The sequence below is a fragment of the Triturus cristatus genome, chromosome 9, assembly GCF_964204655.1.
Source record: "Triturus cristatus chromosome 9, aTriCri1.1, whole genome shotgun sequence".
In the NCBI taxonomy this organism is placed as follows: Eukaryota; Metazoa; Chordata; class Amphibia; order Caudata; family Salamandridae; genus Triturus; species Triturus cristatus.
In genome coordinates, this window is record NC_140592.1 from 718859630 (window position 1) to 718873785 (window position 14156).

The 14156-nt window shown below is 42.7% G+C and overlaps 1 protein-coding gene across 1 annotated transcript in view; it reads right to left on the reverse strand.

Moving 5' to 3' along the window:
* LOC146798595 (solute carrier family 22 member 6-A-like) overlaps positions 1 to 14156 on the reverse strand; it is an 814343-nt gene that overhangs the window by 733036 nt on the left and 67151 nt on the right. The gene's annotated exons all lie outside the window — the stretch shown is intronic.

The window sequence follows — 14156 nt, forward strand, 5'->3', positions numbered from 1 at the left end:
CCGAATTCCATTCCGCCACGGATTGCGGAAGTTTAGACATTTTCGCGTTCCGTGCGGAACACGAAAATGCCGAAATTTTGCAAGTTCCGCGAGCAGAACGGAATTTGCCGGCCACCCTTATGCTGAGGCCACATCCATAGGAACCTTGAGCACAAATCTACTGCGACCATGATATATTTATAGTTAACATCCCTTTGCAAGGGACCGCAGTGATCCTGGTGAACACAAGCTAATGGTTTATCTGAAATGAACAGGGGTGTCTGCACAGGACGTTTCTCTGTAGAGACTTTCATCTTCTGATATATTTCACATTCCAAAACATAGTTTTTGGTCTGTTTCCTAATGCCGGCCCACCAATTTCTCTGTTTTAATAATGATACTGTGATGGAAACACCTGCATGGGCAGAGGCTGTCCCTTCATGTGCTGATAGGATTAGTCCTAATCTATGTTCCATGTTTGGAATTACCCTATCCTCCACTCCAGGGATTCGAGCAAACGGAACATTGTTTGTATTAATTATGTATGAGTATTTGAGTGGAAACGTTTTAGGTAACGCTGCACCGCTGCCTTTGCTTGAAGCATTGAAGCATTGACAGCCAGTAATATCTCACTGTCTATTTTCGTTTTTGAACGAGTGATCGCAGCTACGGAAGCCGTTTGCACAGCCCCCTCCGCGGCTTCATCAGCCAATTAATTTACTGCAACGTGAACGCCATCATGTTGAGCGTGTGTATCACGTGAGTGTTTTGTAGTCCGTCTCTCAATTGAACTACTTGTTCCCAAAGCGTCTTATGCTTAATTGTGCCACCTTTTGCATCTTTGAAACCATTTTGAAGCCAATTCTGTAAATATTCATTATATGATTGTACACAGTAAAAGGAATCGCACACTATCAGTATGGGGAATTCGCGATCTGTATTTTCAAGTGCCAATTTGAATGCTTGTAGTTCAGCTCGCTGAGCTGTACAGTCTCCTAGAGACTGTGTTTTAGTGACCATTGGTCGGAATTTACCATCGAGCAAACAACCTTTAATGATTGCGCATGCTGCACTGGAAGCTTGCTTACTCCCGGTAGCGGGTTGTGCTGATCCGTCAGTATAAATTATAAATTCGTACTGGTCAAGAGGGAGAATCTCAATAAGCAGAGGACAGTCATGTTCATATTGCAGGAATGCTTGAGTTTTCCAGTAAGGATCAAAAACATATTCAACATCTGTTGCAGAAAGAGACTTAACCCACTGTATCCATCTTGGATGTAAAGCTTTTGATTTCGGAATGCTCGCTTTTGTTACCGCCTCTAAGGCTGGTACCGGAGTCACGACAATAATGCGTTTCCCCTGAGCTAGAGCTCTTTCTTTTGCTACAGTGGTTTGAAATGCTGTCAGAATTTTTTCTGTTGAAGTGAAGCGCATTTCCGCTTTTGTGTACAAATGGGATTTGTATGCAATCGATACTTTTTCACCTTCATTAAACGTTAAGTAGGTGAATCCGCATTGACCCGGTGTTATTCGGATCACTAAGTTACGTTTATTCACACGTGTTTGTAAGTGGTTTGTTGCTAACTTGTCACCTTGTATTGAACGCAGGATATTTGTGAGTTCCTGTGTCCAATCTTTTTAAAAAAATCTTGTTTGATCAATTCGTAGAGAGGTTTAACCCTTTCTTCGTAATTTAGAATATAAGTTCTTCCAAAATTCAGGAAACCTAGAATCAACTGTAAGTTTTTCAGCGTTTTTTTTTAGGTTGGAGCAGCGCACATTTCTCTAAAAAGTTTGCTGCCAGGCTTTTGCCTTCACTTGAAAATTCATATCCTAGAAAAAGGACATTGAGATGGGCAATTCTTGATTTTTTTAAATTGAATTTGTAGCCCTTAGAGGCAAATCCCAGTATTATGGTATTTACCCTGTTCAAGTGCCTATCCAGGTCATCGTCTGTTAAGTATATGTGATCGACATATGACAATGCTTCATCATCATAAATTTGTAGTAACTCTGTTACTCTTGCTGAGAATAAACCCGGGCTGTTCTTGAACCCTTGTGGGAGTCGACAAAAGTGACGCTGAGTCCCCATTATTGAGAAAGCTATCAAGTACCTACTTTCAGGTGCTATGTTGTGACAAAAGAAACCATTTGAAATATCCAATGTGGTTTTATATTTTTTTATGCACAATGTTATCCATTAATGCTGTACTGTGTGCATTTTGCACAGCAAATGTTTTAGAACAAGTGTTCAGGTGTCTGTAATCCAAAACTAGATGATATGTGTTGCCTGGTTTTGCAACAGGAAACAAAGGATTGTTCATTGATGAGGTTTCAATTAGGCCTGGGCGAAAATTTCGTTCCGTTCGCGGAAATTGCGATAATTTGACATTTTCGCGTTCCGCGGAGAGCGCGAAAATGTTTAAAATTCCGGTTTCCGCAGCTTGGCGATAATTTGTTTCTTGCTCGCGCTGTAAAATAATACATTCTCGCGCGCGCGCGATCGCCTTACCTGAATCCCTGCGTTCGCCGACAAGTTTTCTTGATCCGGTCGCGTTCTCCATGAGATGTTGTATTGTTTTTAGCCATTTGCGCTGTCTCGCGACAGTTCGCGCCCGCAGTGACGTCATGCGCCGCGCGATCACGTCTTTGTTCTCGCGATCATGCACCGCGAGGCAACTCAAAACAAGATGGCCGCGCCCGCAAGCAACCACTTGGGTAAGTTGGCGACCCGCAACCATGCAGAAAATCTCGCGAACATGCCGGAAAAAAACTTCCGCATCTTCGCGATATTTCCGCTTGTTTGCGATAATTTGCAAAAGTTAATTTCGCAAATTCCACCCACCCCTATTTTCAATCACCCCTTGATATTCAAGTTGATCTAAGATCTCCCTGACCTGTTTTTTAGCTTCTTGCTTAATAGGGTACTCCCTTTGTGCAGTTGGTTGAGCTTTTAATTGGATTTTATGGTGAGGTGAGTCCTCATCCTATCCGACATGATTTTTACATAATGCAGGAGCTTGGGCTACTGCCCATTTCCTGGCATAAGTATATTTTAGATGTACTGGAACATGGTTAGAGAAGGCTGGCTTAATGATGTCTTCGCCATGTGGGCACTCCCTGACAAATTGTGGTGGCCAGTCTTTTTCTACTAGAAGTATGTCATAACCTCTTAAAAGCTTCTCCCAAAAGAGTGCTTTCACTTTTCTTGGTATGTCTCCCTCTATCCGGAGTGGTATTTCGTATAACTTTTGTGGAAAACTAACCCTGGTGTCTACAGTTTCAACTGTTATGTATTCATTCAAGTCCACTATCTCCAGAAGTTCCTTCAGGTTCTGGTGAGCTATTATTACTTCTGCTGCACTGTCCAGCATTGTCTGAGCCCATTCTCCATTCTTGAGTTGTGTCCTCAGGATTTTCAGCATGTCTGATCTTCAGACCTGCTACCTTTTTCTTGGAGAACTGGGGTTTTTGTTTATTTTTCTGAACGTGTTGATCGTCTCTGCACTTCACGCGTTCTTCTTTTTGTTCTGACCGTCTTCTTCTTTTGGATGTCTGTGAAGATGTCTGAAAGGTACAAGAGGAACGTGTATCAGTATCTTGATACCTGTCAGGTTTTCTCAAATTGTCCCTATTCCTGAGGTTATACCTCCTTTCAGAGGGCTCCTTTTGAGGAGACCAACCTCGGGATTGAGGATGTTTCTCCTTTGAATGTTGTTTTTTGTTTTCCCACTTCTTTTTAGAGGATGTAGGATTGTGTTTAATTAAGTCCTTTTCAGGATCGTCAGACAGTTGTGGTTTAAGTGGTTTCCCTCCTAAACAGTTCCTGCCCAATTCCTCATAGGATTTTTCTATTATTCTGGGTAGTTCTTTTTGTTGTTCTGTTACATCAAATTCTCTTAATTTCTGGCGGATCGCCACTGATGCTGCCTCTCCTTTAATATTAGATAATATTATTGTTGAGACCTGGTCGAAGTTTTTCAGTAATTTCATACCTAAGTTCAGAGCAGGCTCTGCCCTGTATTCATTTTGAATTTGTTTCAGGACATCAGGTATTACTGCAATAGACGGAACACCGTGTGTTTAGTATAGATGGCAGCTAAGACTGTGCCCCAAGTGGTGCAGTCTTCCGGATGTGGTGTGATCCCCAATAGGCAAACAGATTGTTAAAATTCTGTGTTTTTCATGAGGGCTAGTATTAGGAAATACTGCTTCGATTTGAGTAATTTTTTGAGCTATCCAGAATGGAATTTGTTCACGTTTTGTGGGCATTTTACCCATGACTGCGTGTAAAGTCTGTGGAGTAATTTTTAGTGCATTCCCCTGACGAGGGGTCTGATTTGAAATGGTTATTGGTGGTTGGACTGTTAAAGTCCGCATCACATATTGTACTAACTGTCTGTACATTTTTATTAACTCTTTGAGTTGAATGACCAAATCCATGTCTGACATCTCTTCGATGTCAGGATGAGGTGTGTAGCTGGCTAAAATCGGCCATGTTGCTCCTGGTCAACCTAGTGGACCGAGCCTGGTTATATGATTATAATGTTTTAGGGCGCCTTTAAACCAGAGCTGATGCTCCTGGTATGTTAGTGGAATTTCAATATCCTCGAATGGAATGTATTCCTCAGGTGGTTCATCTTCTTTGAAGAAGTGAAACACATGTGTTACTGGATTTGATTCTGGGAATGTAATCCATGAATAGAATACCTCAGTCTGAAAACATTCATGTGCCTCTATTACAACAACTGCTCTACCACCTCTTGGTGTTAGGCCATGTTTTTTAAGTTTTAGAGTGATGGCCCTTCTTAAATTTGGATGGATGTTTATAACACCCTCATCGGTTTCATTTATACCTGTAGTATCAAAGGTTGCTACAGCATGGTCAGCCGCAGCCTCTGTATTATCCTCGTTCTGGGACATTCTTTTTTGAAAAATGCAGAACAAGTTTCAAGGAAACAAAGATAAGGTGCACAATATTTTGGAACACTGTATCCTTCAACGCTGAATAAACCAAACAGCTAATACATAGGATTTTTTGTCCAACTCAGCTATGGCGGATACTATCCCTACCCACTCCAGACGTCTTATGGAGTATTATGAGTAGGGGTCTCTGAGAAAAGCACGACTGAGTTACTTCAGTATATAGCGTTAAATTAGTGCCTTACCAAACCATTCGGTGCCATGTAGTGTAGTTTCTATTTCCCTTATAGGCTCTGCGCATTGGAATAATATACACTATAGTTCTGTGCATAGGACTGAGGTCAGTATGCTCCTATCGAGTATATTAAACCTAATTACTTGTGTGCCAGCTAACTCAGAGGTCACTAGAAACTTCTCAAATGAACAAGAAGGGATTAGTTTCTGACAACCGCATAAACATGACAACTTGGTTTCACTTTTCAGAATCGGAACGTGTCTCAGAATCGTGGAAACAATAGATAACAGTTTCACTCAGTCAATCGTGCATGCTTAGTTTCTTCAGAGTTACACAGAAAATAGGAAGACGGGCGTTTTAAATAAAAAAGGATTTATTGAACAGTCTTAGTTCTTGTGTAAGAGATATGAGCTGTCACTATCATTAGACAATAAGCAAGATATAATATGCACAGCATTGTCTTTTAGCTATGACCTATATCTATATACATACACATAAATACACAGGCTAAAAGTGGATACTCATCTGGTGCTTCTAAGTAATTCTACCCCAGTGCACCTAACTTGAATGTAGTGCAAGGTAGGAAGTAGGTGCTGATTTAAGCTATAGCTGGTCTGAGCTTAAGTTAGTATTTTATTTGAGATGCCAAGAATTTCCTTAGTTTCTAGTCAGCTTCATATCTTAGAATGAGAGAGGTGGGAATCTCTTTCCAGATCGCGAACTCTAACACCACGCAAGGGGAGTTGGAACACTGGAAGCTGGAATCTCTGCGTGCAGGGAAGACAGCGTCTGTTCAGTGTGTCAGGCGGGGACTTGAACTCCTTCAGGACTTTCCGTGGCGAGCCGTATAGCCGAGCTGTGCCGTGTCGTGAATTGCTACGGCAAGTGAAGGTATATTTATACCTGGAAGGTGTCTAGGAATGCTAGCATTGACGTAAAGTCGGGCAGAGGAAGACGTCATGAATGAACCACTAAGGAATAGTAGTTCATGCATAATAGATGAGTTCTTGGAGGAATCAATAATCCCAGCAGGGAAAATCCAAACGGCTTAAGGGTCTGGTTTCTAAGAACTCGTTGTGACTTCGGATGGACGGATGTAGTTGACCATGCCTGTATTTGGATCTGCATGGACAATGCCTAAATAAGGACTGGAATATGATGCCGAAATTAGGACAAGTCGAATTGTGCCTATATAAGGACATAATTCAATAGACCTATATACGGGTATCTAAAGCAACACACAACAATACCACACAAACTGGTATCCCAATAAGTAGTCCAACTGTCCGCATATCCCCAGAGAGGAAACTCTCACTGACACATATGTCAGTACTTTCATTGTGACCTAAGTCTTAGGGTGTAGTCCTTACTATGCTACTAGGCTGTATGGACCATATACATCAAGTCGATGGGCCTGTCTGAAAAAGGTGTCTGTTAAGTCATGCACAAGTAGTTTGCCCTTCAGAAGGTGATATTGGTGTGGTGTGTATCATAGTAGGTCACATCACAGTACACGTAGGATGACCCTGGGTTGCATGATGTTAGTGGCCTGGCTCAGTCAGTGTTGGTCATGACCAAGGTTGGTGGTAGCCAGCAGGTGACTACAAAAGTGTGTATTCATGTCTTTGTAGTGTTTAGCATGTGACAATGACACATGTACTGTGTAACTATTAATTGATGCTTGTACTAGGTGTATGCAAAATGTGTGCCTAAAAATATTATAATCTGTGTATTCATCTATTGTATCCATACAAGCCAATGCCCATCAGAAGCAGTCCAAATGGAAAGCCTTACCCCAGAAGCAGTGGACCCTGTGGGTCCATCGCCTGCATGCACAGTGTCCTTTGCCATTATAGGGGGGAGGACCTGAGGTTCAGAACCCGGAAGAACATAGCAGCCCAGCTGGGGCTGTCCTCCCAATGTGGACAGGTCATGCACCGGATCCTGTCCCCCGTATTGGTCGCATACTGGTTGTGGCCTCCCCAGAGCTTGATAGGCAATTGAGGACCCAACATCAGTGACAAAGGGGTGAGTCCTGCCTAGAGTCACGCACAGGCATTTCCCCATCATTATTGGGGGTGGGCCATGTGCGACGCACAAGAAAAGTTATTGGTTGTGTAGGTGCCTGCAGATGTGCTTCGCCTATTGTCTTTCTGACCAGGAACACAGCAGAGTTAGTCCACTACCAATGTACTATCTTGAGCAGACACATGGCTGTGTAAAGTGATTAATCAGCTCATGTTGTTTGTTGTTGTGGGTGACAATGGTACCACACAGGCCACTTGTCTTCCTTGTGTAAGCAGTGGTGTTCCCTCACTACTGTCTCTCATGAGATGGGGACCATATCACATGTGACATGGCATACAGTGCAGTCTTTATGGATTGACTGGACCACACTTCCCATTGGTAAGTTGGAATTCAACAGTGATATGAGTGTGCAAACATCACCGGTGCCATCAGCATTAGTTCCCACATGTTGCCCAGTGTACATTTCTCTGTTGTTAGTTCATCTGCAATAGTGTTTCAAGATTCATTCACTGACTGGTGACATGCATCAAGGAGTGAGATCTAGAAATGTAGAGATCATATGTGTGTCTACACTCATCTTCACAAGGCAATTTGTGTTTGCCATACCAAATAGTGCTGTGATGTGCCATACCATTAGGACTACAGTGATCCCACCTTTTCATGTCAGATATTCACTGACAGACAACAACCTTCAAAGGTGTATTCGCCTGTAGGAATACAATCTATGAATGGTTTTATTACCCATACCAGGCAGAGCTGGGGATGTTCATATAGCTATAAAAAGTCTTATGATGTGTGCATTTGGAGTATCTATCTCCCAAAACTTTGGCCCTCAATGTCTCCAGGCTACTTTTCTATGCTACATCTGCTACGTAGCTAAACTACTTCCGTACAGCTTTCATTAGACTTTTTGCGAAGTGGATATTTGATGAAGTTTCAAGTCAAAAGTGCCATCAGTGTGCAACAAACATTTGCACGTGACATGATTTCCTCTACAGCAAATATTGATTGAACATTGGTCTTAAACTTCATGACATCATGATGTGTTGTGAGGTAAATGAACATTTGGTGAAATCAGGGCCTTTTGCGAACATTGTGGAAATGCATATTTTGTAGCCATCCTACTTGGTAGCATCATTTTACTATGGTATACTACAAGTGTCAAAGTATACAAGGTTATCAACTATCCTAGTATGGACATAAGAATGGAGTGTAGACAAGTCCATCAATGCATTTGGAGCTGTCTATGGTTATGACATAACTGGGACCAACTATTTCCAGGTTCTGGAGAATGCATGCATGTGCTAATGCTAATGTGGAAGCCTATATGCTGAACCATGAAGCTGGTGTGATATGTGCACTTAATGAATGTTAATGTTGATCTGTGAAGGTCAGGTATGGAAATGTAGGAACAATAAACTAATTTTACACGTCATTTCAGATTCATCCAGGGCAAGTGAAGGAGAAGGGGCCAATGTCATTGGGGACACAGTTTGTCACAATGGGTCCGGACGTTACAGTTCCGACACAGAGGGACTCAGGGACCAGGAGGATGTGGGGAGTGCTACGGTGGACACATGCTTGAGCTCTTCAGATACACAGTGATCCTCTGGTGGACACTCCCAAATGGTGGCGGACCCCACATGATTAGTTCCACCTTCGTTCTAGTCCATTACAGCGAGGTTCCTTACCACCATGCCTGTTGTTGCCCACCTAGTTGACCGGGTACGCTTCCCTAAGAGGGGAGCCATCTCCTTCGCTCCAGGCACCTCAGCCCCTGTCCCCCAGCTGCGCTGAGTGAGGAGGCTATCAACCTCCTGAGAAACTCCTCTGTGGGTCAGACTGCACTATTTCATGCCATTCAGGGATAAGGCACCCATTGATACCAAATGGGGCCTATCTGGAAGGCATTTACAGTCCCATGTCTGTCTTACAGAGATCTTTTCAGGCTCTCGCCGCAGCCTCCCGTCCACCCCAACCTTGTGTTCCTCCCCCTGGCCTGTACCCATCCAAATACCCTAATACCAAACCTGCCTGAAAGCACACACACACATTTTCATGTACCCACCCATACAGTCCCAAGCAGCACACAACCGCACACAAGCACACAGTACCCAAAAGAAATTACATGCATCCAAATGCAAAGACACCACTGACAACACCACAGCCACATATTCACACTACACCCAGATCACATCTCCACACAGCACAGGAGATACCACACATGGATGCACACACCATACCACCACCTCCCAATCCCTCCCAGCACAGACACCTTCACACCCACATGCACCACCACAACCACCATCACATCCATACAGACAACACAGACTTCTACACCCACAGTTACCACCACATCAGCAGTCGCAAAACACACCCTTCACTTCTACTGCAGCAACATCCACAGACTAATCACTCACACTATACACACTTAAGAAACTGAAACAGAAACAATCACGCACCAGACACCTGACACACATGCACCTGCACTCACAACAGTCCCAAGCACATCAGACACTGAAACTCCCTCTATCTCTAAGACCCACTCGCTCCCAAAGCCCTTCCCAAGTTCCCCACTGAGAATCCAACCTTTCACCTAGCCCTCCCAACCCACCTACCACTCTTGTCACAAGGGTTCCTACCCCTGCCACACCCATACCCACCCCTTCCACCTCCAAATCTACCCCTAGTCAAGACCCATCTACCCCTTCCAAGTGTCCCCATTCAAAACATTGGTCCATGCCATCCTACTCCCTACCCCCATCTAAACGTCAGTCCACCCCTTCCTCTTCCATACCCCCACATCCCAAACCCAAGGATACCCCTCCCAAATGTCCCCCTCGAAAGTAACATCTTCGAGGTGCCTGCTATGCCCAATGGATGTCCCTTTGTGAGGATGTTCCCTGGCAGTGTCATGAAGGGCAAGTTTAGTGGCACAGCAGTGTGCTGTATAACACTAGGAGAAAATGGACTGGCCACTGTCCTTTGGTTTACTAAGTGTAATTGCTTTTTTCCAAATCAAACATTTGCTTTGTTTGTAACACATTAGTCCTGCCATTACCTGTCTAACTATTTGATGTTATTTGATACTTTGGGATGTATGACTACAGTTGTGTTTGTTTCACACTGATTGTGGATCCATTTGAAGTGGTTAGCATGATCTGACATTGGAACCAGTGCAGGAATCACACAGGACAAGGGGAAATGTTCAATGGATGGATGTGTGGGAGGAAATACAATTGAGACTGACATTGCATTGGGTGGTTTTTCTTATGGTGACTTTTCAGCTTGGCTTGTCCAATACCAACATAATTTATCTGGCACTTCTCCCTATGATGTATGATGAATATGTGTTTGATGTTTGCAAGTTAGATATTTGTTTATTCACACATGGAGGGTGTTAAATTGCTATACCTTTATAGAAATGTTTATAGACATGTGTCCATTTTCATGTGTGCACCTTACACCTACTTTATCTAAATGTGTGACAAAAGCTGTTACTACTGTATTTGCTTTTCTGACTTGAACTTACACATTTCCCACATATGCATGGCACTTGGTTATTCTATTGGTTGTCCCTGGTATACTTCAATCCACAGGTCTTGTACACATTGAAGTTTTGTGGCATGTGCAAAGTGGACTGGGGCCCAGGGCCCCAGCCTTTCATGGGTCCCTCTTGTAGAGGCATACCTGCATAGAGTCTTCACATTGTGCCCTTCAAATGCTTCTCAAACTGATTAGTTGGAATCCCATTTACCTGCCATTACCTTTTAATGTGGGTGATGTGTAAGAGTCTATGAAAGAGATGTAGCAGAGAAGGTGTGTTTCAGTTTCATGACACATCCATGCAGATGTATCTTTGATATCACAACAGGGCCTAGCATGTAAGCAATGTGAGGGTGTCACAGATATCAATATGTGTGATCTTGATGAGGAGGTGCTGTGGTGTGACACAATTTAATACACACATCACTATCCCTGAGTATGAGATGTAAACACATGTCGACTTTGGTAGAGTGTGCCTGTGCAGTGTCAGTGACCTGGCCAAAGAGGGCATAATTGTGCTTTAATTGGATCATAATTCTGAACAATTCCGAACAGGTGCCCACAAAATATGTTTGACTCAGGGACCCCCAAACCCCTTGCCAGGTGCATGGTGAGGGATCTATTTGCTGAGGAGTCTATGGAAACAGGTAAGAGTTTAGCTTACCGTTGGTTAGGTCCACAATGGGGTTGGTTTTTGACATCATTGGCAGCAGTGGCAGTATGTGTAGGATTGGCTCCATGGCAGCACATGACGTGTGAAGCTGAGTACATGTGAGTTTCAGCATTATATCCCTCCCTTTCTACCAGCTCAGATGTGGTGGTTGGACTGCCACAGTCACGCCATCGGGAAGGCACATTGTAATTGGGCCAAGCGTAACACTGGCGGTCCCCCCTCTGACAGACGCATTGGCCTATCTTGCCTCACCGTGGTCGAGAATTCTTGTTGGTGGCTCTAGGACCGCGGCGGTCTTTTGCCTATGAAACTGCATGCATTGTAATAGGGTGATCGGACAGCCATTATGGCGGTGGTGAGTCTGACGCGACAGCAGAAGTGAGACCGCCAAACTCGTAATCAGGCCCTTAATGTTGGTGATTGTGTCTAGCAGTGGTGATTATTACATAATGTGGCCAGGCAGTAATAGCTCAATTACATCACTAGTCCTGTGAGATAATTATTTTCACTCATTACTGTGGTCATCTGTGCTTGTTATTCCATGCTATTGAAGGGATTTTACCATGCTGAAATCTCTGACTCTACTCAACATATCCTTCACAGACACCCATTAAGCAGTTTTACACCACTGCTGCCAATGCACTAGGCCACAAAGGAAGATAGAGACTTCTGTGGGAACAGACACTTTATCTCCTTTGTTAAACATTTGGCCAGTTATTGTTAAAAGATGGTGAAGAGGCAATTTGTATAAAGGTAACAGTGCTCCTTCATTGCACCAAGATAAAGTTACATCATGCAAACAGTTTAAAATATGCTCTACCCTTTGGCAGTGTAAGAATATGTGAATATTCCAGCTACTTTCTTCTCTGTATTTATTTCTTCAAATATACTACTTCGTTTACTTTCTCCTATTCATGATGAAGCACCACTGTGTAGAAACTGTCAATTTTTTCCCATTCTTCCTTTAATTGCAAAGATAGCACTACTCAAGTAGACTACAAATCTGACAATGGCATGTAGGTGTTTTGTTTGTGAAAGTCATTTAGAGCTGTCCCTCCAGCGGAAATATGTGCGCAACTTTGACTGATAGAATCTAATCTTCGTAAAATTGCAAACAATGGAGTGTCAATGTACCAATCCATTTATAACCCACGTGTCGGAAGTTTAGGAAAAGGCAATGTCAAGAATCCTCTAGCACCTAAACATAGTTCACATCAGACTGCAGAACTCCCTGACTAAAGATTTTATTCAGTCTTTCAAAACGTCCATGTTGTGTTCAGAATAAGCCTTAAAACCAGGGCAATATTTTCCAAGAAACTTGTCAGACACTCACCATTGAAGCTTTGTTATCATACCAAGGGTCAATAAGGGTGTTAAATAAAATATGAGAATGATAGAGGTTATCATGTATGTATATGTATATATATATATATATATATCCAACAGGGTGACCCTCAACTCCAACTGCGGTCACAAATCGAGGCGCACTCTGGCATTATTCTTAAATGAATTTATTAAGCACACGGACAGACGCGTTTCGGCATAACGCCTTCCTCAATGTCAAAAGTCCGATTTCAAATCACTTCTATATATACAGCAAACACATTTTTTTTCCTCTTTCTAAGACAGTCGAGATCAAAAGGGGACTGGCAGTGCTTTGTCATTTCTGGTTTTGGCGGCCATGATGTAGTGACCAAATCAATACGAAAACAATGTAAACATTATACAAAGCCAATGCCAAATTAAATCCAACATGTAATACATTGAGTTCAGAGGTCAAAGTCAGCAATTAATTCATTGTACCTCATTCCATCACAATATATATACAATCCTGCTCCTAATATCACAATTCATTGTGTTTCAAATAGACTGCGAATTTAATGTACACAACATAACCATACTTTAATCCTGAATGGACATCGCATGTCAAAAAACAATTAAGCCCTGGATGTGCTCGTCATAATTGTGCCCTGGATGGGCAAATTCCATCATTTGCATAAGTTCATTTCCATCCTTCTCTTAACTGTTCATTAGTTTATGTGGACCCATAATTCTTCCTCATTATTAAGTCCTACTGGGGCTTTAGTTTGCATCTCCACAATATATCGTGATTCCAACTTTCTCAAATTTCTAGTTCTGTTCCCCCCTCTTTCAGTTTTAGGAATGCGGTCTAGACAAAAGAATCTGAGTAGATTGGCATTTGATTCATGTCTCTCTTCAAAATGCCTTGCAACAGGATATGCTGCATCTCTATTTTTGATAGCACGCATGTGCTCCAAGATTCTCTTTTTTGTGGGATGAATCGTACTTCCAACATATCTCTTATTGCACGGGCACTGTAAACAGTACACCGTGTAGTCAGAGTTGCAGTTCATGAGTTTGTTAATTTTACGTCTAGACTTCCTTCCTGGTATGCTATAGTCTTTCACTTTACAGCTATTTTTGCATGCCTTGCAGTTCATGCACGGAAAAAATCCACTAATCAAATCCTTCCTTTTGGGTGTTTTTGAGAAATGACTCCTCACTAGCTTTTCTTTCAAACCCGGTCCTTTCCTGTATGTAATCAGTGGGGTCTGTGGGATGACGGATCCAATTATGTGATCTGATTTCAGTACCTTCCAATTTTGTCTAAAAATTTGGAATATTTCTGTGGATCCTGTTGTGTATTCAGTTATCATCCTCACATTTCCCTGGGGTTCTGAAATAGATGTTTTGCTCCCCCCTGCTTTCTCTAATAGGAGGTCCTTTCTTTCTACCTCTCTGATTTTCCTT